The sequence below is a fragment of the Crocodylus porosus genome, unplaced genomic scaffold (assembly GCF_001723895.1).
Source record: "Crocodylus porosus isolate Cpor-Errol unplaced genomic scaffold, CroPor_comp1, whole genome shotgun sequence".
In the NCBI taxonomy this organism is placed as follows: domain Eukaryota; kingdom Metazoa; phylum Chordata; order Crocodylia; family Crocodylidae; genus Crocodylus; species Crocodylus porosus.
Window position 1 is genome coordinate 110,352,138 of NW_017728886.1, and position 20,438 is coordinate 110,372,575.

General features: G+C 40.8%; 1 protein-coding gene across 1 annotated transcript in view; it reads left to right on the forward strand.

The window, feature by feature from the left end:
• The first annotated feature begins 7,863 nt into the window (after nucleotides 1-7,863).
• Nucleotides 7,864-20,438, forward strand: part of PTPN3 (protein tyrosine phosphatase, non-receptor type 3) — a 215,595-nt gene continuing 203,020 nt past the window's right edge. Inside the window, exon 1 of the mRNA XM_019540646.1 lies at nucleotides 7,864-7,908. The gene's annotated coding sequence lies outside the window, so the exon portion shown is untranslated. The remainder of the gene's footprint in view (nucleotides 7,909-20,438) is intronic.

Consider the following 20,438-nt stretch of genomic DNA (forward strand, 5'->3'; position numbering starts at 1 on the left):
CAGCCGGGGCAGCAGGTACCGCGGGGCCGGGGGAGCCGGGCGGGGCAGGTGCCTGGGCACGGCCCCGGGTGTGGGCGGTGGCGCTCGGGCTTCCTGGGGGCGCAGCCCCGGACCCCTCATCGCAGCGGTGGGGCGCCGTCTGCTCCCTGCCTCCCCGGGCGCGCCCTTCCTCGCCTCCGGCCTCCCCGGGCGGCGCCCCCTGGGTGCCCACCGCTGCCCAGCGTCCGCAGACACGCGGGAGTCCCGCGAGCGGGCAGCGAGCTCCGAGTTAAGTCTCTGCTCACAACTGCACCGTCCCCACCTGCCTCTCCCCGGCCCAGGCTTTGTGTAGCCGGGTCTTGAAAACCTCCCAGGATGGAGGTGCCCCCGCCTCTCTGGGGTAGCCTATGCCTGTGCTTTCCCACCCTCTTGTGAGAGAGTTTTTCTTAATATCCCACCTCAACTTCGCCTGCTGCAACTTGATCCTGGACTTGCTCTGCACTTGCTGTCTGTTTTTGCTCTCCCCTTTTTTTTCCCACCTGTCGGGGTGGCTTCCCCCTTCTTTGCCCTGGCGCTCCTTGGCTCCAGATTTGCTGCCTGACCTGGGTTGAGCAGGGTGGCCACAGCATATAGCTGCTTTTGTAGCCTAGCCTGTGTTTTTTCTCATGGCTGGGCTGGCACGTGCGGCTCGTGGTCGCTTGTGTGATGTGAACAGCCCAACACGTTGGTATTGGCAGCGTCTGCGCTTGCGGCTTTGCCAGAGGTCGGGATTTCTCAGGGTGATATCATTTATTGGACCAGCTGTGCAGTTGGGATGGAGTTAGACCCACTTCCGAGTGCGAGGCATTCTTCATCAGGTGACCTGACGAAAAACGTGTTGCATTTCAAGCTTGCCTCCCTCTACCCCAGCTTCACAGTTGGTCTGATAAATGATATCCCCCTGAAAAATCCCTACCTTTTGCATCATTTCTGGATCATCATAAGGACATCATTCTTACTGCTTTCAACATTCAAAACATTATTTTCTGATAGTAAAGACGAACACTGATATGACAAGTTTTTATCAGTATCTTTTAAAAATCTTAACTTTTAGTTGTTTGCCTCCTATATTCAGATTGGGAGAGATCACTGCTTGGTTCTTGTTCAGAAGTCTGTCTGTAAAAAACCATAAATAAGTGAATAAAAGAATGAATAAATGGTCTTTTAGTGCTTTGGCAGTTATGACCCCAAATGAAACAGCTGCTGAGAGTGAAAAGAAAGATGAAGTCTATTAGTTTAACCTGCAGATGCTGAATAACTACTAATGAAATGCAAATATTAAAATCTTGGTGAGGCTGACATCATTTGCTACAACTGTAGCAAAAATATTTTGACTGGTAGAAGATAAATATTTATGCCACTGTTTAAATTGCACTTCTTATTTTAGTTTTTTAGGAAGTAGCATACAGAGCAATTCACAAAATTAATTTCTTTTTAAGACTCGCCCATAAATGTTTGATTTATCTCTCTTTTTGTGAAACAGTTATTTTAATACAAGAGACATCAGATCTCATGAAGTTTCATAAACACTGAAGAACTTGGCAAACATTTTGTAAAGTGCTGGTCATTGTCATATTTATTCATATTTTAAAACGGAACAGTAAGTTGTAAAGTTCACTTGGAATGCACAATGTCAGTGTGATAGTAATGAAAGTCCTGTAAAATATCTATCTATCTTGGCTTTTGAACTTAAAAAAAAGGATGAACCAAGCCTCTCCAGCAGTTGGACTGAAGTAACCGAACTAAACTCTTTTGTTTATTATCAGTCATGTGTCTGGACAAATGGCAGTGTCCTTTACAGTGACATCAGTTTAACTCATCAGTTATTATTAAAGCACATTGGTCTCTAACATAGCTTACTTGGAAAATATAAAATTGGAACAGTTTTATTTATTTATATATTGATTTTTGTCCATGTATGTTTATTAGTACAAAAATCATTTTCATGAGACTCATCATATTTTCCCTGATGCATTACACCCAGATTTTTGGAGAGCAAAACCAGTTTTAGGATTTATGTTCCCTGTTCTTGTCTGATTTACAGTGAAGCAGCTTTCATTGTGTTTCCAAGTCTAGGGCCACTATTTTGCTTAGGATTTTTTTTGAAATTAGTAATTTTATGGCAGCTCAAAAATGATTGTTTTTAAGCTGTTTTTAAACCACAAATGCATTAAGTGAACAAAACAAAAATATGTGTATCAGTATTTTGTATTTCCTTATTTCATTAGTTTGATAATGATCTTTAAAATAAGGTCCATCTGAGTCCTTATCCACATAAAAAGTTGAAAAAGGAAGAAACTAACAATTAAAATAGTTGCTGGCAACATTAGCTTTTTTAAGTTAATAAATGCTTGTGTGTTAAGAGTTTAGTGTAGAATTTTTCAATTTTATGGGCAAACGCTGTTTTATACTCACTGTAGAGTGGGGTGGGGGGGCACCTTTTTGACAAATGTACCACAAAGCAAGTGTTGCACTCTCCTCAAGTGTCCCTGGGGTCAATTTTGCTTGCCCAGTCTGTTGCTTATATATCCCTGCGCAATCTGTTGCTCTCTTTCTGTCCTCTGCCCTGTTCTCCCTGCCCTGTTTGCTGTTGTATCTCTTGCTTCTTACCCAATCTGTCACATGCCAGAGACAGAGGTTGCCTGTGCCACTTCTGGTACACAGGCCACAGGTTGGCCATTCCTACTATAGAGAATAGTTTGACAGTTATGTACAGTTATATTAGACAGACTGTGCTAAGGTGGGCAGTGGAGAAAATAATGTGTTCAGTTGCTTTCTTGGTCTTGGAGCTTCAAGAACACTTTTTAAGAATTATGTTTTTGTTTTAACTTTATCCCTGTTACTGTAAATCTTTAAGAGAATTTTGATTTCATTTATCACCTCCTATAGTGTTTGAATATTGTGACTGTTGTGTTGTTGCAAGCAAAAGCAGGGGATTTTTTTGGTAACATCTTCTTATTGGACCAACTGTGCAGTTGGGAGACCTGGAGAAGGGCACTTTGTGCCTGAAAACTTATCTAGCATCTTTCCCAACAATACAGCTGGCTCAGTAAAAGCTGCCACAAAAAATCCCTTGCTGCTTTCATAGTTCCTGTACCATCATAGACACAATGTCCCAACTCCACTACTGTTAGAAACAAGCAGTTTTACAGTTCGCTGTACTACAAAAGCTATAAGGATAAGTCCCCAGAAAGATTCGGGCATTGTGATACTGAGCATCTGAACACCTAACTGAAGTGCTTGTTTTCTGTGGTGGAATGGGGGTAGTGTTAACATAGGTGTCTATATTTCTCGTATAGTACCAAATGGTGGTTAAAAATGGGATTCAAAACATCTAGCACGCTATAATGGAATCTGCCTAATTTAGTGCATAGAGAACGTTGGAAGGGGAAGGAACCTATTGCTTACCCCTCTTGACTGTGGAAGCACCTATGTCAGAACAGTATTTACAGCTGAAATCCTAGTATGTAAAGTATTCCTTTAAGAACATGAGATTACTATTTTTCTTAGCTGGAGGAGATGGTGGTGGTGGTGGTACTGCCTTTTTCAGTTTCCTGTTGCTTAACATACATTAGTAAGTGATCCATTGTTTAGTAATGGCTGCCTTGGATCCAGACAGGTAGAACTGGCTTCTTTAGGCTGCAGCTAGCTTGTTATATATCAGGGTGCTTCCATTTGAACAGAAGATCACTTAGGTTAATCAATATGATTGCTTTCCTTAGCCTTTTGCTGATACTTCAAGGAATCCCAGTTCAACATGGAGAATAAATACTGTGAGGATAGGGAGTTAAGAGTCCCAATGGGATTCACAAGACAAAACAGAATGTTTTAACTTTTGTCACTGTGTGTGTTTCGAGGGAGAATAGTTCATTTGAAGTTTTTCAGATTGGCTCCAATTCAACTTTTCTGCAGTTGGACATTAGCAATAACCAGATCTGTGTGGCTAAGTAATATGACTTGGAGACTTTAATGTATGATGTGCTTAGAACAATCAAAGTAGCTCTGTTTTTTACAAAGAGGACAAAAAGGAGCCTTTCCTTTTAAGTCTAAGTTTCTTAGTGTTCTTCTCTTAAACTTGCAAGGGTTTTCTAACTACCATATTTACTTGAGTCCGAGGCAAGGTATTTTTTCCTCGTTAAACATGGCGGGGGAGAAGGCCCTTGTCTTGGATTTGAGTACAAGGAGGGGGTAGGGGAAGGTGGCTGTGGTGGCTCTTACTCTGGCCCCAATGTGGGGTTGAAATAGGAGCCAGTGCAACTGTGCCACCCCTCCTGCAACAGCTGCTACATGGCTGAGTGGGGGCCAGGGAAACAATTTGCTCCATGTCCTGGTGCCAGAGTGGGGCTGGAGCCAGAGCAGTGAGGGTGGGGGACAGAGGTGCTGACGGGCAGGTACCGGTGGGCAGCAGGTGCCAGGGGAGCAGGCACTACGGCAGGGGGAACGAGTGTCAGGGGACACAGGCATGAAGTCCAGGTGCCAGAGGAGGCAAGTGGCAGGAGGGACAGATGCTGGGGGAGGTAAGTAGCATGGTGTGCAGACCCGGGGGGAAGGGGAGGGGGGCAGTTAGCAAGAGGAGCAAGTAGTGGTGGAGGACAGGGTAGGGGGCAAGGGGACTCCTTCACTGCCTACCCCTCTACCACTGCTTGCCCTGTTGCAGTAAAGGTGGGGGGACAGGACACTAATTTATGATGACTCTGTAATAATTAAATTATCTACATGGAAAACTATAACAAATTCATACATTTTCCATGAATAAAATTTAATTATTGGAGTGTTGTCTTAAATCCAAAGTCATCTGGGGTTCAGGTAAGTATGGTAGAAAAGCTCTGTGAGTTCAGGAAATGCAAACGTGAGTAATGGAAATACATTATTTGACTTACCAAAATAATCTATTTATTGCATATTTCTTAATGAATGGAAACAGTTACATCATCCTTCTGATCAAGGATTTCCCAACTCTGCTAACCTTCATGTTGTACACACATTACTGTGAAAAAACAGTCACTAAACTTTTCTAGTCACAATTGCTTGCTCTCCCTCCTAAGTCTCATACTGTCCATCTTTAGTTTACAGATGAATTGTTTCCTCTTTAGAATTATGTCATAACATAGCTTTCTTCAAAAACTGTACAACTTTCTTAATTTTGTGGCATATAAATGTGATACAGGCTCAATATCTGATGCCTTTTTCATGACTGTAATTTTTCTTCATGATAATTTCTTCTTTTTTTCTTTTTAGGGACTAGCCTGATAGTGCTGTCTCTTTAGTGGCCGTGTGTAGATTAAATGAGGGGCTTGTGTGCATGATACTTTAAAGTAGGCTAAATGCTTTTGCACTGCTTTAATGGTGTCAGTGTTTGCACACCTTGGCGGCATACTGCATGTTAATTCTAGCTGCTGTAGGAAATCCGGTGATGTAATGCCCCTTAAATGACTTGGAGCTTAGCAAACTAAAACTCCTCGGAGGAGGAGTTTTAGTTTGCTGCCCCTACAGTCATGGAGCGAAGCACTGGGCTCCATGCAGCTCTGCAGAAAGCCCTGCAGGCAGTCTGGCAGCAGCCTGGGAAGGCAGGCTCCTCCCAAGAAAAACGGCGGGTCTGATTTTCCCCCTTCTCTCCCCTCCCGGAGCCTGCCTGCCTACTTGAGTTGCGTGAGGGCCCGGTGCTTCCCTCTGTGGTTGCAATGCCCCTTGGGACCACCTGAGTCAGGTGCTTGTGGGCAGGTGCCACGTGGGGGTGCCTCTGCCGCGGAGGGAAGCACCAGCCCCCCTTGCAGCGCAGAGACCACTCTGCCCACTGGCAGCTTGCCATCCCCTCCCCAGTGCCAGAGAGGCAGGTAAGTGCTGGGTGTGTGCACAACACAGGGGTTTTCTTCAATTTTGGGCCTCCATTTTGTCTACATACTCTCTAAGGTGTATTTAGTCAATTAAGGGAGGAAATTGAGCTCTGACCTGTATTATTCTTTCTTTATACTAATAACGATTGTTACATTTGTTTTGGCTGCAGTTGCTTATGTAAATCTTAGTTTTCAATATTGGGCAATTTCAGTTTACGGCCTGATTCTGCAACTACAGTTTTTCTCTATAAAATGTACTTTTTGTGCCATATTAAGATTTCAGTTTTTTGTGTATATGTGTTTATTCCTTTAAATGGTTCAGTGGGTAAAATCTCTGTTGTAGATGAATTTATACTAGTGTGTCTTATTCTGCTTCCCATAACTACATATGAAGAACCTTTTGTACAGTGTTGTCTCACTGAGGTAGAGGTTGTACTGCTTGAATTATATGGGCGTAAATTTTTAGTTGGGGGTATACATTTTTTCAAATATAGGAAACTTTTTCATAAGCTCTTAATATTAAGCCTATGCATACGTGTACCTATGACTATCAGTGTTACAGGTGATGTTAAATCTAATGATTTGTCTTGAACAGGATGTTTTTTTAAAACGTATCAGCTACCATTCTAAATTACACATTCAGAAGTTTTAGTATTTAAATAAGGCAAGTTGTACTTTGGCATGTCAGCCAGTCCTGAACCCGATTAAAGTACAGCTTGCCTTATCAGCTCATGAGTTTTCAGAAGTAAACATGGTGTAGCACATTTAAAAAAAGGAAAGTGTGTTTACAACAAGATAGTGAGCACATTGTAAAATCCTACTATAGAAGGACAGCTTGCATTTTCATAGGTAAGCTAGCTTGGATATAAAGCATCTCCAAAGCCAGATAATAGGAATTTGGACTAAGTCCTAGATGAGTCTAGATGAATTGCTCACTGAAGGCACATACTAAGTGCATATTGTATATCTAGTTATTCATTCACAGGTCTAAAGTGTCAGTGGATCTCCTTATTTATCAATGGCAGGCAAAGTTCTTTGAGTAGATGTGGTATCTTTTATTAGACCAACTGAGGAGGTTGGACAAGCTTTCAGGTGCAATCACCCTTCTTCAGGCATAGGAAGTCTCTGCTGTTCTGAGACTCCAAGGAATCAATAGGGCTCATGTCTTCAGGACCATCAGAAGACATCAGCTTGTAGTTTGCCCCACATCATGGTTTCTTTCAGATTTTTCTGCTGCTGTGTTTTCAGCTTGTTTGGTTACTATGTGTTGGAACTTTGTTCGTTAGTAGCTTTATTCTCTGTTTATGGGAGTTTTTTATCCTCGCTGGTGTCAAGTTATCACACCCTTTTCTATTTAATCTATCTTCCAGATTGTGTCCAGTTGGGTTCCCTGTGTTTCTGTTCTGTCTTTTGTCCTCTGTTTTTATTTGGTTTTCTGGTCAAAAGGATAATGCTGGAAACCTAATTATTAGCATTTTAAAGACTTCTGTAGATAATTTCATTTTAAAAGTAGTTCATGCTCTACTTCAGATAGGTTTGTGTATGACAGTTAATGAAGGAATCTTTTCATGGGGGCTGTGTCTGCAAGGTATGTTTCTATAAGCAGATCCTGTTTTGCTTAAAGAGTGTTTTTTTGTTTTTGTTTTTGTTTTTGTTTTTTAAGAGAGAGGGAGAAAGAAAGAGGTTTTTGTTTTTTATTTTTGTTTTTTCCTGGGGAAAATAGTATTTATGGAACCCCACAGTATGTGTTCTGGATATCGTGTACAAAGCTACTGGCAATTCAGGGCCAGTTTTTGGAACTTCAGTTTGAAGAATTGCTTTCAACCTGTCTTTTCCAACCTTGAGCTAATGCAAGTCTTGCCCACCATCCCTTAAGGTCTGGATTTCTTTTGTTCATTTTGTTTGTTTGTTTGTTTTTAACTTGCTGTTTTGCATAGTTGAAAGTCTCAGGAGAATAATTAAAGTAAATAATTTACTAGCTGTGAGCCTGGAGTTAACAGTATGGAAAAGAGATCCATGCAAATATTTGGGGTCTCAAAATGATTAAAACCTGATGGTAAGCTAAGTTGTAATCGAAAAACTTCAGTTTTTTAAAGTTTGCTTGGCATTTTGAACCATGCATTGCTTGCCTGAGGAAACACCTGCAGAATTTTTGTGTATCAAATTAACAGTAACTTTAATAAATGGGTTACGTGTTTCCGCTGTTGTTGTTTTTAAAGGTAATTCAGCTACTTTTTGAAGCTTGTAGTTATAGTTGCCTTCATAATTGACAATATTTTTTCAGTTCTTTATTTACCAGCAACAAAATCTTTGTTATAGGTTTTGGTGAATGCAAGCATTTAATCAAGTAGCTTCCCACAGTTGTCTTGTGCTTAGAGCAGTGGCGGCTACCTTTTCAGTAGGTGCTGTAAGATAAGCCCTGTGCTGTCCTCAAGTGCCACTCAGTCCCCTTCCCTTGCCCAGGCTGCCATTCTGCTTTCTGCTCCCCTATTCAGTCTGCCATTCTGCTCTCTGATTTGCTATGTGCTGCACACATACAGGCCGTCCATGCCACTTGCAGGACACATGCTGCAGGTTAGCCATCCATGGATCAGACTTTGACATGGAGCTCTAGTCCAGGCCCACTGTCTAATGTGGTAATTCAGAGTAAAATGTTATGGTCAGAAATATGCAGCAGTGCCCCATAGTTAATATGCTATTCCCAATTCAGTGTTTAGTGTTTGACTATTCTGATGTTAAATTTGGTGTATTTTTTGTTGCTCCCAAATTTTCATTATTCGGCACATTTTGTTTTGAAGACAAATAACTCAGAAAATAACTGTCTGAAGACAGCTGGGAGTATTGTAGTGGAGAATATTTAGGACTTCAGGAATATGTGGAAGAATAAGTTATTTTTTTCCTTTTATATCTGAAAATAACTGGTTTTGGCACTGAAAAGGAACTGCATATTTATTCTCTTCATATGTTTTTCAGCATACATTTATAGTCATCTATCAGTAGGGAAAATTCTTCATTTCTTCCGTTCCTCTCACTATAGAAAATCTTGATAACAATTAACTGTTTTGCCATTCCAGTTTGTGTTAACCTTGTGTACTGAAGTGGTGGGATATATTAGCTCATTGTTTCTGTTAAAATGGGAAGCAGGTACAGTAAATTGAAAAGTGTCCTCACTGAAGTTAGATCCAGTGCCTCATTAAGTTGAATAGGGTGGTTCAGATCTTTGTACTGGTCATTTCAGACAGGCATACAGCTAGCTTTCAGAATATGAAAGGAACATGTGTCTGCAACCATATAAGATGGTGACTCTCTTTTTTTTTACAGCAGCTGAATTTTGATAGCCCATTCACGCATATTTTAAAAAACAATGTGGCAGTTCCCAGAACTGTTCTTGAATTATTTAGGGGCCTTCATTCTAGCTATTTGTCTAGGCACTTTAAAGGTTTGTCTGTGCTTGGAGACTTAGACTGTATACAGAAATAACTGTCTCTGAATGATTCTCAGTGTGGGATATGTATCTACTTTGGTAAATGTCTAACCACTGACAATCTTTAATGCTCTTTTTCCTTTGCATTCAAATTCAGATTAGTGCAATGCTTTGGATAAAACTTGGGAAAGCTTTGGTGGCTTCAATGAATAACTTCAGTGAGCCTCTCAGTTTAGATTGTGAACTCTGTTTTGGGAACCTGTCAGTCTCAATGCTGTGTGAATATCTAAATAAGAAACAATACTTAAAATGAGACAAAGGGAACTTTTTCTGCTTCTCTTATCCAATTGTAAGAGAGATCCAATGGCAGGTTTTGAAAGTAGTGTTACAAGTCCTCCCTTTTTATACACTGGCGTCTGAAGGATGGACCTTCCTATTCAGTTTTTACATTATTGGTTTTGTAAGTTTAAAAACAAATTCTGTATTTGTGTAACTCTGATAGCCTAGGTATAGGGAATTGCTTGACCCCAATTTGTGATATTACAGGAAAACTGATTAAGTCCTAACTGAGGAACATAACTTCGCAGTTTTACTTTTGAACAAATCCAGACGCACAGTTTTCTGTACAAGTTTATCTCATTTTAGAAGCCAGTATTGTTTAAGTGGTCCGTTTCCTCACTGTGGATGCGTTTTTGTGAAAGCTGTCTTACTCCACCAACCTAATGAAGTTATGTCTTGTAAAAGTTTGTCTAACTATCCCAAATATTCTGTTGGTCCAGTAAAAGAGAACTCCCTGAAAAATCCTTACCTCTTGCATAATTACTGGACCATCATGGCTGCATCTTCATTCTAACACTAGCAAGAATGATAAAATTTGGGAAAAGGGCTTCTCTTATATTGCCACCTTTACTGTGCTTCTAGAAATACTAAAAGGTTTATCAAGTGTATTAACATCAATGACTTTCAATTGCCAGGTAAGTCTAGAATTGTAATTCATTTTCATCATCATATACGGCCTACTTCTTTCACTTGAACTGATTGTTTAATGACTTAATGTAATTTTTCTTTCTGATATTCTTCAGGAAGGGGGAAAACCCCTCCCCCCACTGGCTTCTTAATGAATTGATGTAAATTAGAAGGCAAAGTTGAACTCTTAAGTACAGGAAATGCAAAGCCTGTTTTACTGGCTTGATCAGTAGACAGCTGCAGGGTAATCAAAAACTTATGTGCCTCTCCACAGCAGATAATGCCAGCTAGTATGTAGGGAGTCTAGCTTCTTCGCTCCCCTGCTTTCCCTCCCACTGAGATGGCTTTCAATAAGCTGAGAGCTGCTTTCTTTCTCTGATATATATTTCCTTGTGTTCGTGTTCCTTTCATATGCTGTCAGGTGCACCAACACAGTTTCTGGGCTCAGGAAACATTAAAAGTTCAAAAGATCCTTTATTACCTTTCACTTTTCTCCCCTCAGAATCTCCATGCTGCTCAAATATCGCTTAATTGACAACTACAGTCCTATGACCTTTGGCTTAACCAATCAAGTACCTAGGAATAACAACATTAATACTGCTTCCGACATCAATTGCAGCTTTTTGGTGTGTGTGTGTGTGCAGAATCATCAAAATAAGAAAAGGAAGGAAAAAACAGAATGGGAAGAGACCTCAGGAAGTCATCTAGTCCATCCCTTTTGCTTAGTGCAAATCCCTAAAATCATTCCTGGAACGTGCATGTATGTAATCTGTTTGAGTGATAAACCACCCTCACAGTTATGAAGTGCCTAATATCCAACCTAAATCTCCCTTGTAATTTAAACTTATTACTACTTGTCCTGACTTCAGTGAGCAAAGAAAACAACTGATTGTCATCCACTCTGTGACAACCCTTTTTATTTGAAGACTGTTATCTGATCCCTCTGGTCTTCTCTTCTCAGTACTAAATCATCCCAGTTTTTCTCGCCTCTCCTTGTATGCTGTGGTTTCTAGATCCTTACTTATTTTTATTTTTCTCCTCTGGACTCTTTCATATTTGTCTGTGTCTGTCTTTAAGTGCAGAACCCAAAACTGTAAACCATGGGTCAGCAAGGTTTTTGGGCAGAGTGCCAGAAACACTCACAACCTTGACTTCTAAGATGTTGGCGTGCTGGGGTAGACGGCAGGGGAGCCATGAGGGTTCTGATCCTTGGTGTGGCAGTGCAGCCCTGGCCCCTTCCCTGCCTGGGTGCCTTGGGGCAGAGTGCCAAGCAAAATGCCTTTGCATTCCATGTTCTGGCACCTGTGCCAGCTGTGAACAGTACTTCAGGAGAGGCTTCACCAGTGCTAAATATAGTGGAAAAATGTCTTTCTGTGATTTACCATCGAGATTACTTACATCCTATTAAGACTTTTTTTCTGAAATATATATTGTTGACTCGTATTCAGCTTGTGATCCACAGTAACCCCCAGGTCCTGTTCTGCAGTACTGCTGCTTTAGTTATTCCTCATTTTACATTTATGCATTGGATTGTTCCTTCCTAAGTGCAGTACTTCGTGCTTCTCCTTATTGAATTTCATTCCATTGAAGTCTGACAAGTTTTCTAATTTATCAGCTTAATTTTGAAACCCAGTTCTGTCTTCTAAAGTTCCCCTGCCAAGCTTTGTGTTATCTGAAGATTTTTGGAAGTGTGTCCTGGATTTCATCCACCAAGTCATTAATGAAGGTATTGAAGAGTACTGAAGCAAGAATAGACGCCCTGGGAGTCCCATTTGATACTTTCTTTAAGTTTGACATTGAGCTGTTGATGATGATTCTTGGAGTATGATTACCAATCCGTTATTAATTTGCCTTGCAGTACTTGTATCTATGCTACGTTTCCTTAACTTACAGAAGTTTTACTAATGTACAAGATACTTGTGATAACAAATATGGTTAGGCAAAATTTGCTCTTGGTGAATCTTGATGAATTGTGCCTTAGTTATTCTACACATATATGGAATAAACTTTGTGGCTTCTTGTTTGTATCATGCTCTGAATTGAACATGTGGCCACCTGGGATCTGTCAAAACCCCCTGTGCCACCCAGCTGGGCAGCATATGTGGTTTTATAGGTCCTGGTACAGGGGAACCTGGTGATTGGCTTTCAGCAGCCAGATCCTAGGGTCCCCTTCCTGGAATGAATGAAAATGCTGTGCACCACCGAGCTGGGTGGATCACATGGTTTTATAGCTCCTTGTACATAGGGAGCCTGGTATCAGGCTGCCACAACCCAGTGCCGGGGTCCCTATGCACTAGGACCTGTCAAATCCACATGTGCGGCTCAGTTGGGCAGCACATATGGTTTTATAGCTTCTGGTGCATGGGGATCCTGGTACTGTGCTGTTGCAGCCTGATCCCAGGGTCCCCGTGTGCTGAGCAGATTGTTGGCTGAAGCTGGGGACCAGTTTGGTTCCTGGGCCAAATTGACAATCAGCTGATTGGTTTCATCTTGCTTGGTGCAGGGGAAGCCCAGGCTCTTCCTGTATCAGAAAGTAACGTGTGATTGACATCTAATCCCTGGTACAAAAATTACATGTCCTTCCATGTACGTGTGGTATGGTAGGACATGTGGTTGTTGGGATTAAGGATACAATCTCATCGTATCTTAAAGTGAATGTCTGTCAGGGGCCTCAGTTGATCTTTTGTCACAGGAAACCTACTACTTACTGCCTCTTGGCTCTATCACAGGACTTTGCATGCTAAAGTCATCATAGGATTTTAGTGCTCCAACTGCATACTATTAGCTTTTTTAGTTTAGCTAAAGTGTTTGGGAAGTAAATTTATATTATGTGCTGATTTGGGGGGGGTGGAAGGGGGCAGAGGGAGAGGAACAAGGAGTCTAAGATCTGTATAGACTTTGATTATGAAGTGCAAGCATTGGTAGATACTCTAAATCTGAGCTGTGGTGACTGGGACTTGAGTAACTGTTAGTGAAAATAACTAAATTGATGGGTCATTTTGTGGCAAAATATTAGGGTTTTTTTAAATAGGTGGATACTCCAAGTGTTAAGCTCTAACATTCCTCCAAATACTTACAGGTATACGTAAATTTATGCAATGTATAGAGTTCTCTTAACGGAAATGGAGCCATGAGGTATGCAGTTAAATATACATGTAGGTCTTCATGGATTTGGCTTTGGTGGGCCGTGTGACTAGATAATATTGCAAAGTTATTGTCTTGCTACTAGACAGATATATCATGATGTGTATTTGCACATTAATATAGCTCTTCAAAAGTCCATTTTACAGTGCTCACCTTTCCCTCTCTCCTGTACCTCTCAAATCTCCAGGCTCCTCTTTAAGCCAGCTCTTTTCCATTAATTTTTGTAGTAAAAAACAGAACAGTTGCTCTAGCAGCATAAGGTATGCTAGGTAGAGCTATAGCACTAAGAACAATACTACTCAGAAATGTAGGCATCGTTCTCCCGGCTTCTAAATTGTTGGTTTGCTCCTCTGAATTTTTTTTCATCTTGTAGCTCCTTTTCTTCTTTGTGGCTTTTTTTTTCCACTTCATTCCCTTTGGCTTAGATAATCACAAGTATAGAGAAATAATTTTTCTCACTGTCCCTTCAGTGAGTTTGGGCACAGGATTGATTTTCTTCTGGTCTCTTGGTCTCTTACAGTGTATTACAATGTAAGCATATCTCATTCTTTGTAGGCAGCTTTAGGGTAGAAGCAGCCATCGCTACCTGTGTTCAGATGCATGGTACTGCTGTATGTTCTGTCATTGCTGGCACTTCATAAAGCTGAAGTATTCTTGCAGTTTTTCAAGTCAGACTAGAATTAGTAACTTTTGAGGAGACATGGCTTCTTCCTGAACAGTGGGAGGACTGCCCAATTGCTATTAAAGTCAATAATAACAAGCGAGTTTATTATTCCTAATTAGCTCAATTTATGAGAAATGAAAGGGTAAAGAAAGGTATTGTTATTGTATAGAGAGTTTTGCAAGAAAATTAGAGGTGGGGGTAGATACAGGAAAATTTGGAACTTTCAAAAGGGGAACTCCTTAAAAGGGCTACATGCTAATTGTTGTGTGTGAATGAGTGGAGAATCAAATGTAGTAAAACTGCTCAAATTTTAACTCTGGTTAATTTTGAATTGTTCCTAGCTTTTGCATACATAACAGGTTGCAGACATTTGAACCCTGTCAAGAAGGTTAACTCCTGCATAACTTGTCCTTGGACAGAAGCATCCATACAAGGCTTAAGTGGCAATTAAGTTGAATTAGCTGCGATTGTTCTGAGCTAAAGTGTTAATTTGGATACCTCACGGATGGTTAAGGTCTGGGATTTCCTTCAAGAAAAAATACTTAAATCCCAATCAGACCTGTCCTCTGCATTTAGCCTCAGAGGCATGCAGTTCCACAAGTGAATACAAGGAGGCTACCAATTTCAAGCAAGCATTTTTATTGACCAACACCTGCCTTGAAGCAGGGTGCACCGTGCCCAAAAACTTGTCTGACATATCTTCCCAACTATACAGTTGGTCCAAACAGCCTTGCTTCTTGTGTACATCTATCAGCCATTCAGGTTTGTGTGCTCCAAAAAGAGAATCTGACTGTAGAACCTGATGTGTTTAAGATTTAGCTTTCTACTGACTTACATGTAGATTTTGTTGATAGAAAAACATGACTGCCAAGAGGAGACTATAGCCCCAACTTGAAATCTGACTACTTTTCAAATATTGATGAAGAGAAGAGCAAACAAAAGATGCCTAAAATGTCAAAGGCTGTAAAAACTAACCTTTTTTTTTTTATTTCACACCAGTTGGCCACCTACCTTTGGAGGAAAATAGTGTTTTTTGTATTTACCCTAATTAAAGACAACTTCACATGTATGAAGACCTGCCAATAATAATTAGATTCTACACATGAAAAATTATAAATTGTATAGAATCTAATTAGTTGAAGGTTGTCTTTAAATTTGTCCCCTGTACCATGGAATGGTGGGGAAGAGGCAGCAAGGGGCCAAAACCCTGCCCCTTGTCCTCCCTGCCTACTCCCTTTCCCTTTGTCCTCCTCGCCTGCCCCCTGCTGTTCCTCATGCCTGTGTTTGCCTCCCCTCTCCCCCACTCCACCTTCCCCAGTGTCTTCTTCCCCTTAATGCTTCCCCACTGCCACCTGTCCCTCTGTGCCTCTTCCTGCCCCCTGCTCCCTGCCTCCCCCTCCTGCTGCAGCTCTGCTCCCACTCTGGAGCAGTCAGCAACAGCAGAGGCCCCAGCCTGGCTTGGGCAAGTGGCAGCAGTTCCCAACTAGTATGGACAAGGGCTGGAAGACCAGTGCCAGAGCAGAGGGAAGTGGCAGGGTATGCATTATCCCCTTTACTGCCCTTGTACTACACACAAGGGTCTCTTGTGGTCCTTGCCCACCCCTCACCCTTTCTCCCTTCTGCTCCTCTGCTTCCCTTCTTCAAATAAGCCCTGGAGCCTGCCCCAGGCTGTTACTCAAATCCTAGGTGAGGCCCTTTTTTCCACACCCTGATTGGGGGAGGGGGAGAGAAATCCTCTTGCATTTGAGTAAATACGTTATTTTAAAGCTGCTATTAGAAGGCAGCCATAACTGTGCTGTTGCCAGGTACCTGTACAAAACAGCTATGTCACCTATCTTAAATCCTTTCCTGGGCTCTGATTTTTCTCAAGTTAGGGACTTTCTGAATTTGCTTTCAAGGCTCCATATAGTCTGATCTCCAGTTTTTTGTTACAATACAGTCTACTTCTTCTTCCTTCTCTCTCTCTCTCGTGGTTATCATTCCCTTCTCTCCCCTTCTTATCTTATGCATTTTATATTGCCCATTGATTTTCTATAAGCTGAAAAATGTAGCTTTGCACCTTTTAAACTCTACTTGAATTCCTCTCAAACACTTACAGGTTTTTTCTTCCATTTTTTTCAGTACTTTTTCTTTCTGTATCAGGACAACTATTAATTCTTTTGAATTAGTAGACTAGAAAGTCCCGGTTCCATGTACTACCCATTGAGAATCAGAAGGGAACAGTTCTTTGGCCACAGTTCCAAGGTTCTTGCCAGTGAAACACTGAAAAGGTGTGATTATTTATTGAGAGGCTTACTTCTGTAGTGCAATAGGTGTCAGTGAACATAGAAAAATATAGGCAGCACAGGCCAGAGTTTGTACTTTGGTTCCAAAGTTCAAATGCAGACTGAGTGTACAGCTTTCCCTCGCTTTATGCTGTCCATGTTTTTCTGGAAAACAGTGCATAACTAGAATTTGCATAAAGGGAACCCACTTTACAATGGAACAGATAGGGATACGTTCCAAGACCTCAACTGTACTGACCCCCGGACCCATTTCTACCACTTACAAGACAATTTTGGTACTCATCAACAGCAGACAGTACAGACAAGCACAGGGCACTATCATAATGGGGGTGGCAACTACAGAAACACATGTTGCAGACGAGTAAGGAGCACAGATCCACACAGGAGACTATATTTTGGTGTGCATCACTCCCACAGTGCATCACACAAAGCAGCTTACTGTAGGCTTCCACCACACGGATCGCATAAGAGTGAATTTACCTTGTATATAATGAAGTTTTAGTATAAAAAGGGTCATTGTGTAAGAGTGAATTTGCACATACAGAACCTGCCTAAAGCGAGGGAAACCTGTACTCATTATGTGTAAATACTGGTGCCATATTTAGATGGTTTTTGAGTGCAAGTAACATACCTTGACTAAGTGCATTTTGCACTCAAATGTATATTCAGCTCTAAGTAAAATATGGTGACTTTATATGGATAATAGATTAGACCAGGGGTTTCCAGCTTACCCACACAGGTACTACACATGGTATGGGTAATGTGTGTACCACACTGCAAATTGGGGAGGGAGCTGGGATCACAGCAACAGATAGGACAGGAAGCACATAGAGCAATGGGATCAGAGTAATACTTGGGGATGGTGCAGTAAAATGTTGGCCCATACTGGGTTAGGCAGTCTGGATAGAGGTAATTTTTTTTAATCATGATCTCAGTACACATTCTTACAAGACTATCAGAGAATCAACATGAAGAGCTTTTTAAAGAATTTAAATGTGGCTAATTAGAAACAGTTAATGAAGCATGTTAAGTTTGACAAGATTTAATTTCTATTATCTAAAACTAATGTTTTCTGCAAAAACTTAAATGTTTAAATGGAAGTCACTGTTTTGTCATTGACCTTCTGTTTTACTAATTTGTTTTTTAATGGAAAGTTAGCTTATTGACGATGTACAATGTAACTTGTTTGAGTATTTTGTTTTGAGGCGGTAAAGAGTTTTATGTTATACCAAGGAAACCTTAGTAGTTATGGACTTTTGTCCTTTTCACTGTCCGGCCCTGCTGTGATTACGTATCAAACATGATTAGGTGCCATAGTCCATTCCTTCGCTTGCCTCCTCCCTTTTATGTTTTGCTCTGAGGAATTTGCCTATTGAGAAGCAATAATCAGTATTCCTGCCCTACGAAAGCACCTAACAGTGATCCCAATGAAGAGGGGAACAGATTGAACTTCCCCACAAAGTGGGCTTTCTTTGTTCCTAAGTGGGCTTGCTTTCTTTGCTCCTGTTCCTGTTCAAAGCAGACAGTTTGGCAACATGCCTACATTCCTTTGCAGTCAGTTGCCACAACATGCCAAGAAGGCTTCAAGGGAAGTAGGTAAACATTTTACCTGCCAGCCAAAAATACAAAAGCTGGAATGGGAAGCTGGAGAATGTGAGATTTGCTTGCCTAATTTGATTTTTGTGTTTAAAAAAAATGATGCCAATTTTGTGTTTTAATTCATTTAAACTCAAATGCATCTCCATCCTCCTTAACACTTTGAAAATTGGCATAATTAGAATTTATTTGAAGGTGTGACGACAAGTTTATTATTTTTGCTTGGGGTAGGTTAAAGTACTTATCTAAAACAAACCATGACTTTTGGCAGGATACAACATGCCCCTCAATGGACCTTTATTGCTGTTGTTTTTCTTAGCATGTTAAAAAAATTTTTTTAGTCTACAGATTTGTATGCGTGAGTCTTAGGAAAACTGCCAGCAGCCATGGGGGTAGCATTAGTAACCTGTGGTTCTTGTGCAGGGTCTGGATGTGAGATGAAAATGAACCTCCATGCTCATTAATGTACTTTTCCTAATGCTCATTGAATTTAGTACCTCTAATTTGATGTACTAAATAAATGCGCATTAGGCTGCCTGGTTGCTTAGTAGCGAAAAGTGCATGTTTTTTTAGTGATAGTAGCCTATTTTTTACAATGCATTTGTGTATTAGCACAATTTTTTATGTGAAGGTTTAATGCACAGTAAAATAGACTACTATACATTAAAGTGCATGTGTACATGTGCCCAGGGTGAGAGAATTTAAGATAAGAAGAGGTTCTGCAAATACGTCAGTTGGAAAACAAAGAGCAAGGAAGGTGCTGGTCAACTTCTGAATAGTTAAGCGGGGCTCTCACCAGAAGATGCTAAGAAGGTGGAGCTGTTTATCATCAGCTACTTTGCCTCAGTCTTGTTAAAAAAAAACAACAACAACAGCAAAACCCCCCAAAATTGCATCCAGATAGCTAATAAGGACAAGAAAGGGAAACAAAATAACGTTCAGAGAGACCTTCAGAGAACTTTTGGTTGGTTTGAACTAATTCAGGCCATCAGGGCTTGATGAACTTCATTCCAGAGTAGTGAAAGAACTGGCAGCAGAGATATCTGAGCTCTTGGCAGTAGTACTTGTGAAGTTATGGGACAGAGGCTAGGTACTGGAGCACTAGAAAAGGGCCAATACAGTGTCCTCCTTTAACAAATGTCAAAAAAGGAGGACGCAGGGAATTATAAACCAGTTAGCCTAATTTCAGTACCTGGGAAGTACTGGAGCAGATATGAAGAAGTCCATTGGCAGGTGCTAAGAAGAGGAAATCATGAGCAGCCAGCAGGGATTTGCAAAGAACAAACTGTGCTAACAGATGTGATCTTTAACAAAGTAACTAGCTGGGTGGATGAGGGAAATGTAGTGGATATAGTGTACTTGGGCTTCAGTAAGGTTTTTGACAAAGTCCAGCACAACTGTCTAATAAAATGGAAAAATGTGGGCTAGTTAAAGCTATTATAAAGGAGATTGACAACTGGATCCTACGGGGTCTGTCTTGGGTATGGTGCTGTTCAACATGTTTATTAGTGGTTTAGTTCCTGGAATAGAGAGCTTCCTAAGCAACTTTTCAGATAACACAAAACTGGGAAGGATTTCAAACATCCCAGGAGAACAGGAGCGCAATTCAGAAGGATCTTGATAGATTGGAAAACGGGGTTAGAGCACACAGAGTTAAGTTTAGTGCTGACAAATGCAAGGCGCTTCACCTCAGGAAGAATAATAAAAAATGCAAACGCAGAATGGGTAACAACTATCTGCATGACAGCACTGTAAAGAAAGATCTCAGTGGATCACAGACTCAACATGATTCAGCAATGTGGTGCAGCTGCTAAAAAAGGCAAATGGAGTTTAGGGATGTATCAGCAGGCATATTAGGTGTAAGATATGGAAGGGAATATTGCCACTTCACTCAGGCCTGGTTAGACCATATCTAGAGTACTCTGCAGTTTTGTTCCACATTGTAAAAAGGACCTGAAGAAATTAGAGAAAGTCCAGAGATGGGTTACAAAAGGGCTTGGAAGGCAAGTTGTATGAGGAGGGGTTAAGAGAAATTGATGGCTACTGTAAATTTCATGACCTGTGCAAGTTTTCTAGGGTGCCTGAAGGTGGGGTGGCGTGGGGTAAGTTTAAGGATCCCTTTGGGATAAATAGATGCCAAACATTTGAGGCAATAATGTGGAAAACAGTTCTGTCAAGAGTTCTGAATCTGTTTTTCATGTGTTAAGGGAAAAAAATGGGTGTAGAAAAACAATGTTTTGTGGCAATACTGATTTAATTAACATAAAAACAAAAAATCAAATGAACAAAAACACAAGATAAATAATTTGATTGTTACTTTTCTGGACTTCTGGCTTTTCTCTGACAGGAGTATTTCCTATTAATAGTGATTTTTTTTTAAATTTTTTTTTTTAATTTATGGTGAAAATATATGTTGGCATTTTTGTCCATCAAAACTCAAGGAGTGGTACAATCCTAGCATTTATTAAGAAACCGGCTGTGTAGGAGCTGTGATGACTAAGAGGGTT